Genomic DNA, 12,343 nt, shown 5'->3' with positions numbered 1-12,343 from the left:
CTGGAGTTTTCAAAGGATGTGAGGCCTCCGGTCGCGATGAGGTGGGGAACTAGGTCTTTCTCTGTGGTCTCCACAGGGGATTCAGACATCCTTTCGTCTTGGGAGATGCAAGACGAGCCTGCATTTAAGTCACTGCAGGGATATCCGGCCTTATTTCGAGTCAGGGCATCGCAGTGTCCATTCCACTTGAGGCCGCAAACTCAGGGTCCCTCTCACATACCTAGAGCTGAGAGAAGCCTCCTCTTGAGGTGCTTGTGGTAAAGTGGTATTCCTCTGGAGTCGAAGCCAGGGACTAACCTCTTATCTCGAGTTGATTTTTGGTCCACGGAGCTCTTTCGTGTTTCTACAGTGACCTCAGGATCCCTCTAGCCTTGAAACAGTGTTCTTGGGGTTTCTCTGGAGTGCCATCAAGGAAATCAAGGCTCCTTTCATGTGTGATGTGCAACACGGAATTGCTCTGCACGCAGTGCAGGGGAATCGGGCCTCATCTCGCGGCGAGGGGGAATTCTCATGGTTTTTCTCGAGTTGCGGCGGAAACCTGGGGTATATTCTCGAGTTACGACGGGGGTGGCCCTTCCACACACGTGTTTGTTCAGCGCCGGCAGGACTCCTGCCTAGTTGCGAGGGACAACTCGGGATTCTCCTCGAGGCTTGGCAGGGCACTTGGAACGCCTCTCCAGCTGAGGCGGGAGACCAAGGGTCCCTTTCCACGTGCCACAGGAATCCTGGGACTCCTATCAAGTTTCTCGAGGAGTCAGGCATCGTCTCCTTTGGAGGCACTGATCTCCGCGTACCTCTGGAGTTTTCAAAGGATGTGAGGCCGCCGGTCGCCATGAGGTGGGCAACTAGGTCTTTCTCTGTGGTCTCCACAGGGGATTCAGACATCCTCTCATCTTGGGAGATGCAACACGAGACTGCATTCAAGTCACTGCAGGGATATCCGGCCTTATTTCGAGTCAGGGCATCGCAGTGTCCATTCCACTTGAGGCCGCAAACTCAGGGCCCCTCTCACATACCTAGAGCTGAGAGAAGCCTCCTCTTGAGGTGCTTGTGGTAAAGTGGTATTCCTCTGGAATCGAAGCCAGGGACTAACCTCTGATCTCGAGTTGATTTTTGGTCCACGGAGCTCTTTCGTGTTGCTACAGTGACCTCAGGATCCCTCTAGCCTTGAAACAGTGTTCTTGGGGTTTCTCTGGAGTGCCATCAGGGAAATCAAGGCTCCTTTCATGTGTGATGTGCAACACGGAATTGCTCTGCACGCAGTGCAGGGGAATCGGGCCTCATCTCGCGGCGAGGGGGAAGTCTCATGGTTTTTCTCGAGTTGTGGCGGGAACCTGGGGTATATTCTCGAGTTACGACGGGGATGGCCCTTCCACCCACGTGTTTCTTCAGCGACGTCAGGACTCCTGCCTAGTTGCGAGGGACAACTCGGGATTCTCCTCGAAGCTTGGCAGGGCAATTGGGACGCCTCTCCAGGTAAGGCGGGAGTCCAAGGTTCCCTTTCCACGTGCCACAGGAATCCTGGGACTCCTATCAAGTTTCACGAGGAGTCAGGCATCATCTCCTTTGGAGGCACTGATCTCCGCGTACCTCTGGAGTTTTCAAAGGATGTGAGGCCTCCGGTCGCGATGAGGTGGGGAACTATGTCTTTCTCTGTGGTCTCCACAGGGGATTCAGACATCCTTTCGTCTTGGGAGATGCAAGACGAGCCTGCATTCAAGTCACTGCCGGGATATCCGGCCTTATTTCGCGTCAGGGCATCGCGGTGTCCATCCCACTTGAGGCCGCAAACTCAGGGTCCCTGTCAAATACCTAGAGCTGAGAGAAGCCTCCTCTTGAGGTGCTTGTGGTAAGGTGGTATTCCTCTGGAGTCGAAGCCAGGGACTAACCTCTCATCTCGAGTTGATTTTTGGTCCACGGAGCTCTTTCGTGTTGCTACAGTGACCTCAGGATCCCTCTAGCCTTGAAACAGTGTTCTTGGGGTTTCTCTGGAGTGCCACCAAGGAAATCAAGCCTCCTTTCCTGTGTGATGTGCAACACGGAATTGCTCTGCATGCAGTGCAGGGGAATCGTTCCTCATATCGTGGCGAGGGGAAAGTCTCATGGTATTTCTCGAGTTGCGGCGGGAACCTGGGGTATATTCTTGAGTTACGACGGGGATGGCCCTTCCACACATGTGTTTGTTCAGCGACGTCAGGACTCCTGCCTAGTCTCGAGGGACAACTCGGGATTCTCCTCGAGGCTTGGCAGGGCAATTGCGACGCCTCTCCAGCTGACTGGGGAGAGCAAGGGTCCCTTTCCATGTGCCACAGGAATCCTAGGACTCCTATCAAGTTTCACGAGGAGTCAGGCATGATCTCCTTTGGAGGCACTGATCTCCGCGTACATCTGGAGTTTTCAAAGGATGTGAGGCCTCCGGTCGCGATGAGGTGGGGAACTAGGTCTTTCTCTGTGGTCTCCACAGGGGATTCAGACATCCTTTCGTCTTGGGAGATGCAAGACGAGCCTGCATTCAAGTCACTGCAGGGATATCCGGCCTTATTTCGAGTCAGGGCATCGCTTTGTCCATTCCACTTGAGGCCACAAACTCAGGGTCCCTCTCACATACCTAGAGCTGAGAGAAGCCTCCTCTTGAGGTGCTTGTGGTAAGGTGGTATTCCTCTGGAGTCGAAGCCAGGGACTAACCTCTCATCTCGAGTTGATTTTTGGTCCACGGAGCTCTTTCGTGTTGCTACAGTGACCTCAGGATCCCTCTAGCCTTGAAACAGTGTTCTTGGGGTTTCTCTGGAGTGCCAACAAGGAAATCAAGGCTCCTTTCATGTGTGATGTGCAAAACGGAATTGCTCTGCACACAGTGCTGGGGAATCGGGCCTCATCTCGCGGCGAGGGGGAAGTCTCATGGTTTTTCTCGAATTGCGGCGAGAACCTGGGGTATATTCTCGAGTTATGTCGGGGATGGCCCTTCCACCCACGTGTTTGTTCAGCGACGGCAGGACTCCTGCCTAGTTGCGAGGGACAACTCGGGATTCTCCTCGAGGCTTGGCAGGGCAATTGGGACGCCTCTCCAGCTGAGGCGGGAGACCAAGGGTCCCTTTCCACGTGCCACAGGAATTCTGGGACTCCTATCAAGTTTCACGAGGAGTCAGGCATCGTCTCCTTTGGAGGCAGTGATCTCCGCGTACCTCTGGAGTTTTCAAAGGATATAAGGAATCCGGTCGCGATGAGGTGGGGAACTAGGTCTTTCTCTGTGGTCTCCACAGGGGATTCAGACATCCTTTCGTCTTGGGAGATGCAAGACGAGCCTGCATTCAAGTCACTGCAGGGATATCCGGCCTTATTTCGAGTCAGGGCATCGCGGTGTCCATTCCACTTGAGGCCGCAAAATCATGGCCCCTCTCACATACCTAGAGCTGAGAGAAGCCTCCTCTTGAGGTGCTTGTGGTAAGGTGGTATTCCTCTGGAGTCGAAGCCAGGGACTAACCTCTCATCTCGAGTTGATTTTTGGTCCACCGAGCGCTTTCGTGTTGCTACAGTGACGTCAGGATCCCTCTAGCCTTGAAACAGTGTTTTTAGGGTTTCTCTGGTGTGCCACAAAGGAAATCAAGGCTCCTTTCATGTGTGATGTGCAACACGGAATTGCTCTGCACGCAGTGCAGGGGAATCGGGCCTCATCTCGCGGCGAGGCGGAAGTCTCATGGTATTTCTCGAGTTGCGGCTGGAACCTGGGGTATATTCTCGAGTTACGACGGGGATGGCCCTTTCAACCACGTGTTTTTTCAGCGACGTCAGGACTCCTTCCTAGTTGCGAGGGACAACTCGGGATTCTTCTCGAGGCTTGACAGGGCAATTGGGACGCCTCTCCAGCCGAGGCGGGAGACCAAGGGTCCCTATCCACGTGCACAGGAATCCTGGGACTCCTATCAAGTATCACGAGGTGTCAGGCATCGTCTCCTTTGGAGGCAGTGATCTCCGCGTACCTCTGGAGTTTTCAAAGGATATAAGGAATCTGGTCGCGATGAGGTGGGGAACTAGGTCTTTCTCTGTGGTCTCCACAGGGGATTCAGACATCCTTTCGTCTTTTGAGATGCAAGACGAGCCTGCATTCAAGTCACTGCAGGGATATCCGGCCTTATTTCGAGTCAGGGCATCGCGGTGTCCATTCCACTTGAGGCCGCAAACTCAGGGCCCCTCTCACATACCTAGAGCTGAGAGAATCCTCCTCTTGAGGTGCTTGTGGTAAGGTGGTATTCCTCTGGAGTCGAAGCCAGGAACTAACCTCTCATCTCGAGTTGATTTTTGGTCCACGGAGCTCTTTCGTGTTGCTACAGTGACCTCAGGATCCCTCTAGCCTTGAAACAGTGTTCTTGGGGTTTCTCTGGAGTGCCATCAAGGAAATCAAGGCTCCTTTCATGTGTGATGTGCAACACGGAATTGCTCTGCACGCAGTGCAGGGGAATCGGGCCTCATCTCGCGGCGAGGGGGAAGTCTCATGGTATTTCTCGAGTTGCGGCGGGAACCTCGGGTATATTCTCGAGTTACGACGGGGATGGACCTTTCAACCACGTGTTTGTTCAGCGACATCAGGACTCCTTCCTAGCTGCGAGGGACAACTCGGGATTCTCCTCGAGTCTTGGCAGGGCAATTGGGACGCCTCTCCAGCTGAGGCGGGAGACCAAGGGTCCCTTTCCACGTGCCACAGGAATCCTGGGACTCCTATCAAGTTTCCCGAGGAGTCAGGCATCCTCTCTTTTTGAGGCACTGATTTCCGCGTACCTCTGGAGTTTTCAAAGGATATAAGGAATCTGGTCGCGATGAGGTGGGGAACTAGGTCTTTCTCTGTGGTCTCCACAGAGAATTCAGACATCCTTTCGTCTTGGGACATGCAAGACGAGCCTGCATTCAAGTCACTGCAGGGATATCTGGCCTTATTTCGCGTCAGGGCATCGCTTTGTCCATTCCACTTGAGGCCACAAACTCAGGGTTCCTCTCACATACCTAGAGCTGAGAGAAGCCTCCTCTTGAGGTGCTTGTGGTAAGGTGGTATTCCTCTGGAGTCGAAGCCAGGGACTAACCTCTCATCTCGAGTTGATTTTTGGTCCACGGAGCTCTTTCGTGTTGCTACAGTGACCTCAGGATCCCTCTAGCCTTGAAACAGTGTTCTTGGGGATTCTCTGGAGTGCCAACAAGGAAATCAAGGCTCCTTTCATGTGTGATGTGCAAAACGGAATAGCTCTGCACACAGTGCTGGGGAATCGGGCCTCATCTCGCGGCGAGGGGGAAGTCTCATCGTTTTTCTCGAATTGCGGCGGGAACCTGGGGTATATTCTCGAGTTATGACGGGGATGGCCCTTCCACCCACGTGTTTGTTCAGCGACGTCAGGACTCCTGCCCAGTTGCGAGGGACAACTCAGGATTCTCCTCGAGGCTTGGCAGGGCAATTGGGACGCCTCTCCAGCTGAGGCGGGAGGCCAGGGGTCCCTTTCCACGTGCCACAGGAATCCCGGGACTCCTATCAAGTTTCACGAGGAGTCAGGCATCGTCTCCTTTGGAGGCAGTGATCTCCGCGTACCTCGGGAGTTTTCAAAGGATATAAGGAATCCGGTCGCGATGAGGTGGGGAACTAGGTCTTTCTCTGTGATCTCCACAGGGGATTCAGACATCCTTTCGTCTTGGGAGATGCAAGACGAGCCTGCATTCACGTCACTGCAGGGATATCCGGCCTTATTTCGAGTCAGGGCATCGCGGTGTCCATTCCACTTGAGGCCGCAAACTCAGGGCCCCTCTCACATACCTAGAGCTGAGAGAAGCCTCCTCTTGAGGTGCTTGTGGTAAAGTGATATTCCTCTGCAGTCGAAGCCAGGGACTAAACTCTCATCTCGAGTTGATTTTTGGTCCACGGAGCTCTTTTGTGTTGCTTCAGTGACGTCAGGATCCCTCTAGCCTTGAAACAGTGTTCTCGGGGTTTCTCTGGTGTGCCACCAAGGAAATCAAGGCTCCTTTCATGTGTGATGTGCAACACGAATTGCTCTGCACGCAGTGCAGGGGAATCGGGCCTCATCTCGCGGCGAGGCGGAAGTCTCATGGTATTTCTCGAGTTGCGGCGGGAACCTGGGGTATATTCTCGAGTTACGACGGGGATGGCCCTTTCAACCACGTGTTTGTTCAGCGACGTCAGGACTCCTGCCTAGTTGCGAGGGACAACTCGGGATTCTCCTCGAGGCTTGGCAGGGCAATTGGGACGCCTCTCCAGCTGAGGCGGGAGACCAGGGGTCCCTTTCCACGTGCCACAGGAATCCTGGGACTCCTATCAAGTTTCCCGAGGCGTCAGGCATCCTCTCTTTTGGAAGCACTGATCTCCGCGTACCTCTGGAGTTTTCAAAAGATGTGAGGCCTCCGGTCGCGATGAGGTGGGGAACTAGGTCTTTCTCTGTGGTCTCCACACGGGATTCAGACATCCTTTCATCTTGGGAGATGCAAGACGAGCCTGCATTCAAGTCACTGCAGGGATATCCGGCCTTATTTCGAGCCAGGGCATCGCGGTGTCCATTCCACTTGAGGCCGCAAACTCAGGGTCCCTCTCACATACCTAGAGCTGAGAGAAGCCTCCTCTTGAGGTGCTTGTGGTAAGGTGGTATTCCTCTGGAGTCGAAGCCAGGGACTAACCTCTCATCTCGAGTTGATTTTTGGTCCACGGAGCTCTTTCGTGTTGCTACAGTGACCTCAGGATCCCTCTAGCCTTGAAACAGTGTTCTTGGGGTTTCTCTGGAGTGCCACCAAGGAAATCAAGGCTCCTTTAACGTGTGATGTGCAACACGGAATTGCTCTGCACGCAGTGCAGGGGAATCGGGCCTCATATCGCGGCGAGGGGAAAGTCTCATGGTTTTTCTCGAATTGTGGCGGGAACCTGGGGTATATTCTCGAGTTACGACGGGGATGGCCCTTTCAACCACGTGTTTTTTCAGCGACGTCAGGACTCCTTCCTAGTTGCGAGGGACAACTCGGGATTCTTCTCGAGGCTTGACAGGGCAATTGGGACGACTCTCCAGCCGAGGCGGGAGACCAAGGCTCCCTATCCACGTGCACAGGAATCCTGGGACTCCTATCAAGTTTCACGAGGTGTCAGGCATCGTCTCCTTTGGAGGCAGTGATCTCCGCGTACCTCTGGAGTTTTCAAAGGATATAAGGAATCTGGTCGCGATGAGGTGGGGAACTAGGTCTTTCTCTGTTGTCTCCACAGGGGATTCAGACATCCTTTCGTCTTCGGAGATGCAAGACGAGCCTGCATTCAAGTCACTGCAGGGATATCCGGCCTTATTTCGAGTCAGGGCATCGCGGTGTTCATTCCACTTGAGGCCGCAAACTCAGGGCCCCTCTCACATACCTAGAGCTGAGAGAAGCCTCCTCTTGAGGTGCTTGTGGTAAGGTGGTATTCCTCTGGAGTCGAAGCCAGGGACTAACCTCTCATCTCGAGTTGATTTTTGGTCCACGGAGCTCTTTCGTGTTGCTACAGTGACCTCAGGATCCCTCTAGCCTTGAAACAGTGTTCTTGGGGTTTCTCTGGAGTGCCATCAAGGAAATCAAGGCTCCTTTCATGTGTGATGTGCAACATGGAATTGCTCTGCACGCAGTGCAGGGGAATCGGGCCTCATCTCGCGGCGAGGTTGAAGTCTCATGGCATTTCTCGAGTTGCGGCGGGAACCTGGGGTATATTCTCGAGTTACGACGGGGATGGCCCTTCCACCCACGTGTTTGCTCAGCGACGTCAGGACTCCTGCCTAGTTGCGAGGGACAACTCGGGATTCTCCTCGAGGCTTGGCAGGGCAATTGGGACGCCTCTCCAGCTGACTGGGGAGACCAAGGGTCCCTTTCCACGTGCCACAGGAATCCTGGGACTCGTAGCAAGTTTCACGAGGAGTCAGGCATCGTCTCCTTTGGAGGCAGTGATCTCCGCGTACCTCTGGAGTTTTCAAAGGATATAAGGAATCCGGTCGCGATGAGGTGGGGAACTAGGTCTTTCTCTGTGGTCTCCACAGGGGATTCAGACATCCTTTCGTCTTGGGAGATGTAAGACGAGCCTGCATTCAAGTCACTGCAGGGATATCCGGCCTTATTTCGAGTCAGGGCATCGCGGTGTCCATTCCACTTGAGGCCGCAAACTCAGGGCCCCTCTCACATACCTAGAGCTGAGAGAAGCCTCCTCTTGAGGTGCTTGTGGTAAGGTGGTATTCCTCTGGAGTCGAAGCCAGGGACTAACCTCTCATCTCGAGTTGATTTTTGGTCCACGGAGCTCTTTCGTGTTGCTACAGTGACGTCAGGATCCCTCTAGCCTTGAAACAGTGTTCTTGGGGTTTCTCTGCAGTGCCACCAAGGAAATCAAGGGTCCTTTCATGTGTGATGTGCAACACGGAATTGCTCTGCACGTAGTGCAGGGGAATCGGGCCTCATCTCGCAGCGAGGGGGAAGTCTCATGATTTTTCTCGAGTTGCGGCGGGAACCTGGGGTATATTCTCGAGTTACGACGGGGATGGCCCTTCCACCCACGTGTTTCTTCAGCGACGTCAGGACTCCTGCCTAGTTGCGAGGGAAAACTCGGGATTCTCCTCGAAGCTTGGCAGGGCAATTGGGACGCCTCTCCAGCTGAGGCGGGAGACCAAGGGTCCCTTCCCATGTGCCACAGGAATCCTGGGACTCCTATCAAGTTTCACGAGGAGTCAGGCATCGTCTCCTTTGGAGGCACTGATCTCCGTGTACCTCTGGAGTTTTCAAAGGATGTGAGGCCTCCGGTCGCGATGAGGTGGGGAACTAGGTCTTTCTCTGTGGTCTCCACAGGGGATTCAGACATCCTTTGGTCTTGGGGGATGCAAGACGAGCCTGCATTCAAGTCACTGCAGGGATATCCGGCCTTATTTCGCGTCAGGGCATCGCGGTGTCCATTCCACTTGAGGCCGCAAACTCAGGGTCCCTCTCACATACCTAGAGCTGAAAGAAGCCTCCTCTTGAGGTGCTTGTGGTAAGGTGGTATTCCTCTGGAGTCGAAGCCAGGGACTAACCTCTCATCTCGAGTTGATTTTTGGTCCATGGAGCTCTTTCGTGTTGCTACAGTGACCTCAGGATCCCTCTAGCCTTGAAACAGTGTTCTTGGGGTTTCTCTGGAGTGCCATCAAGGAAATCAAGGCTCCTTTCATGTGTGATGTGCAACACGGAATTGCTCTGCACGCAGTGCAGGGGAATCGGGCCTCATCTCGCGGCGAGGGGGAAGTCTCAGGGTTTCTCTGGAGTTGAGGCGGGAACCTGGGGTATATTCTCGAGTTACGACGGGGATGCACCTTCCACCCACGTGTTTCTTCAGCGACGTCAGGACTCCTGCCTAGTTGCGAGGGACAACTCGGGATTCTCCTCGAGGCTTGGCAGGGCAATTGGGACGCCTCTCCAGCTGAGGCGGGAGACCAAGGGTCCCTTTCCACGTGCACAGGAATCCTGGGACTCCTATCAAGTTTCACGAGGAGTCAGGCATCATCTCCTTTGGAGGCACTGATCTCCGCGTACCTCTGGAGTTTTCAAAGGATGTGAGGCCTCTGCTCGCGATGAGGTGGGGAACTATGTCTTTCTCTGTGGTCTCCACAGGGGATTCAGACATCCTTTCGTCTTGGGAGATGCAAGACGAGCCTACATTCAAGTCACTGCAGGGATATCCGGCCTTATTTCGAGTCAGGGCATCGCGGTGTCCATTCCACTTGAGGCCGCAAACTCAGGGTCCCTCTCACATACATAGAGCTGAGAGAAGCCTCCTCTTGAGGTGCTTGTGGTAAGGTGGTATTCCTCTGGAGTCGAAGCCAGGGACTAACCTCTCATCTCGAGTTGATTTTTGGTCCACGGAGCTCTTTTGTGTTGCTACAGTGACCTCAGGATCCCTCTAGCCTTGAAACAGTGTTCTTGGGGTTTCTCTGGAGTGCCATCAAGGAAATCAAGGCTCCTTTCATGTGTGATGTGCAACACGGAATTGCTCTGCACGCAGTGCAGGGGAATCGGGCCTCATCTCGCGGCGAGGGGGAAGTCTCATGGCATTTCTCGAGTTGCGGCGGGAACCTGGGGTATATTCTCGAGTTACGACGGGGATGGCCCTTCCACCCACGTGTTTGCTCAGCGACGTCAGGACTCCTGCCTAGTTGCGAGGGACAACTCGGGATTCTCCTCGAGGCTTGGCAGGGCAATTGGGACGCCTCTCCAGCTGAGGCGGGAGACCAAGGGTCCCTTTCCACGTGCCACAGGAATCCTGGGACTCCTAGCAAGTTTCACGAGGAGTCAGGCATCGTCTCCTTTGGAGGCAGTGATCTCCGCGTACCTCTGGAGTTTTCAAAGGATATAAGGAATCCGGTCGCGATGAGGTGGGGAACTAGGTCTTTCTCTGTGGTCTCCACAGGGGATTCAGACATCCTTTCGTCTTGGGAGATGCAAGACGAGCCTGCATTCAAGTCACTGCAGGGATATCCGGCCTTATTTCGAGTCAGGGCATCGCGGTGTCCATTCCACTTGAGGCCGCAAACTCAGGGCCCCTCTCACATACCTAGAGCTGAGAGAAGCCTCCTCTTGAGGTGCTTGTGGTAAGGTGGTATTCCTCTGGAGTCGAAGCCAGGGACTAACCTCTCATCTCGAGTTGATTTTTGGTCCACGGAGCTCTTTCGTGTTGCTACAGTGACGTCAGGATCCCTCTAGCCTTGAAACAGTGTTCTTGGGGTTTCTCTGCAGTGCCACCAAGGAAATCAAGGCTCCTTTCATGTGTGATGTGCAACACGGAATTGCTCTGCACGCAGTGCAGGGGAATCGGGCCTCATCTCGCGGCGAGGGGGAAGTCTCATGGTTTTTCGCGAGTTGCGGCGGGAACCTGGGGTATATTCTCGAGTTACGACGGGGATGGCCCTTCCACACACGTGTTTCTTCAGCGACGTCAGGACTCCTGCCTAGTTGCGAGGGAAAACTCGGGATTCTCCTCGAAGCTTGGCAGGGCAATTGGGACGCCTCTCCAGCTGAGGTGGGAGACCAAGGGTCCCTTCCCATGTGCCACAGGAATCCTGGGACTCCTATCAAGTTTCACGAGGAGTCAGGCATCGTCTCCTTTGGAGGCACTGATCTCCGCGTACCTCTGGAGTTTTCAAAGAATGTGAGGCCTCCGGTCGCGATGAGGTGGGGAACTAGGTCTTTCTCTGTGGTCTCCACAGGGGATTCAGACATCCTTTGGTCTTGGGAGATGCAAGAGGAGCCTGCATTCAAGTCACTGCAGGGATATCCGGCCTTATTTCGAGTCAGGGCATCGCGGTGTCCATTCCACTTGAGGCCGCAAACTCAGGGTCCCTCTCACATACCTAGAGCTGAAAGAAGCCTCCTCTTGAGGTGCTTGTGGTAAGGTGGTATTCCTCTGGAGTCGAAGCCAGGGACTAACCTCTCATCTCGAGTTGATTTTTGGTCCATGGAGCTCTTTCGTGTTGCTACAGTGACCTCAAGATCCCTCTAGCCTTGAAACAGTGTTCTTGGGGTTTCTCTGGAGTGCCATCAAGGAAATCAAGGCTCCTTTCATGTGTGATGTGCAACACGGAATTGCTCTGCACGCAGTGCAGGGGAATCGGGCCTCATCTCGCGGCGAGGGGGAAGTCTCAGGGTTTCTCTGGAGTTGCGGCGGGAACCTGGGGTATATTCTCGAGTTACGACGGGGATGGCCCTTTCACACACGTGTTTCTTCAGCGACGTCAGGACTCCTGCCTAGTTGCGAGGGACAACTCGGGATTCTCCTCGAGGCTTGGCAGGGCAATTGGGACGCCTCTCCAGCTGAGGCGGGAGACCAAGGGTCCCTTTCCACGTGCACAGGAATCCTGGGACTCCTATCAAGTTTCACGAGGAGTCAGGCATCATCTCCTTTGGAGGCACTGATCTCCGCGTACCTCTGGAGTTTTCAAAGGATGTGAGGCCTCCGCTCGCGATGAGGTGGGGAACTATGTCTTTCTCTGTGGTCTCCACAGGGGATTCAGACATCCTTTCGTCTTGGGAGATGCAAGACGAGCCTGCATTCAAGTCACTGCAGTTATATCCGGCCTTATTTCGAGTCAGGGCATCGCGGTGTCCATTCCACTTGAGGCCGCAAACTCAGGGTCCCTCTCACATACATAGAGCTGAGAGAAGCCTCCTCTTGAGGTGCTTGTGGTAAGTTGGTATTCCTCTGGAGTCGTAGCCAGGGACTAACCTCTCATCTCGAGTTGATTTTTGGTCCACGGAGCTCTTTCGTGTTGCTACAGTGACCTCAGGATCCCTCTAGCCTTGAAACAGTGTTCTTGGGGTTTCTCTGGAGTGCCAC

This window comes from Cervus elaphus, chromosome X (genome assembly GCF_910594005.1).
Source record: "Cervus elaphus chromosome X, mCerEla1.1, whole genome shotgun sequence".
Classification (NCBI taxonomy): Eukaryota; Metazoa; Chordata; class Mammalia; order Artiodactyla; family Cervidae; genus Cervus; species Cervus elaphus.
Note: the sequence above shows the minus strand (reverse complement) of the source record.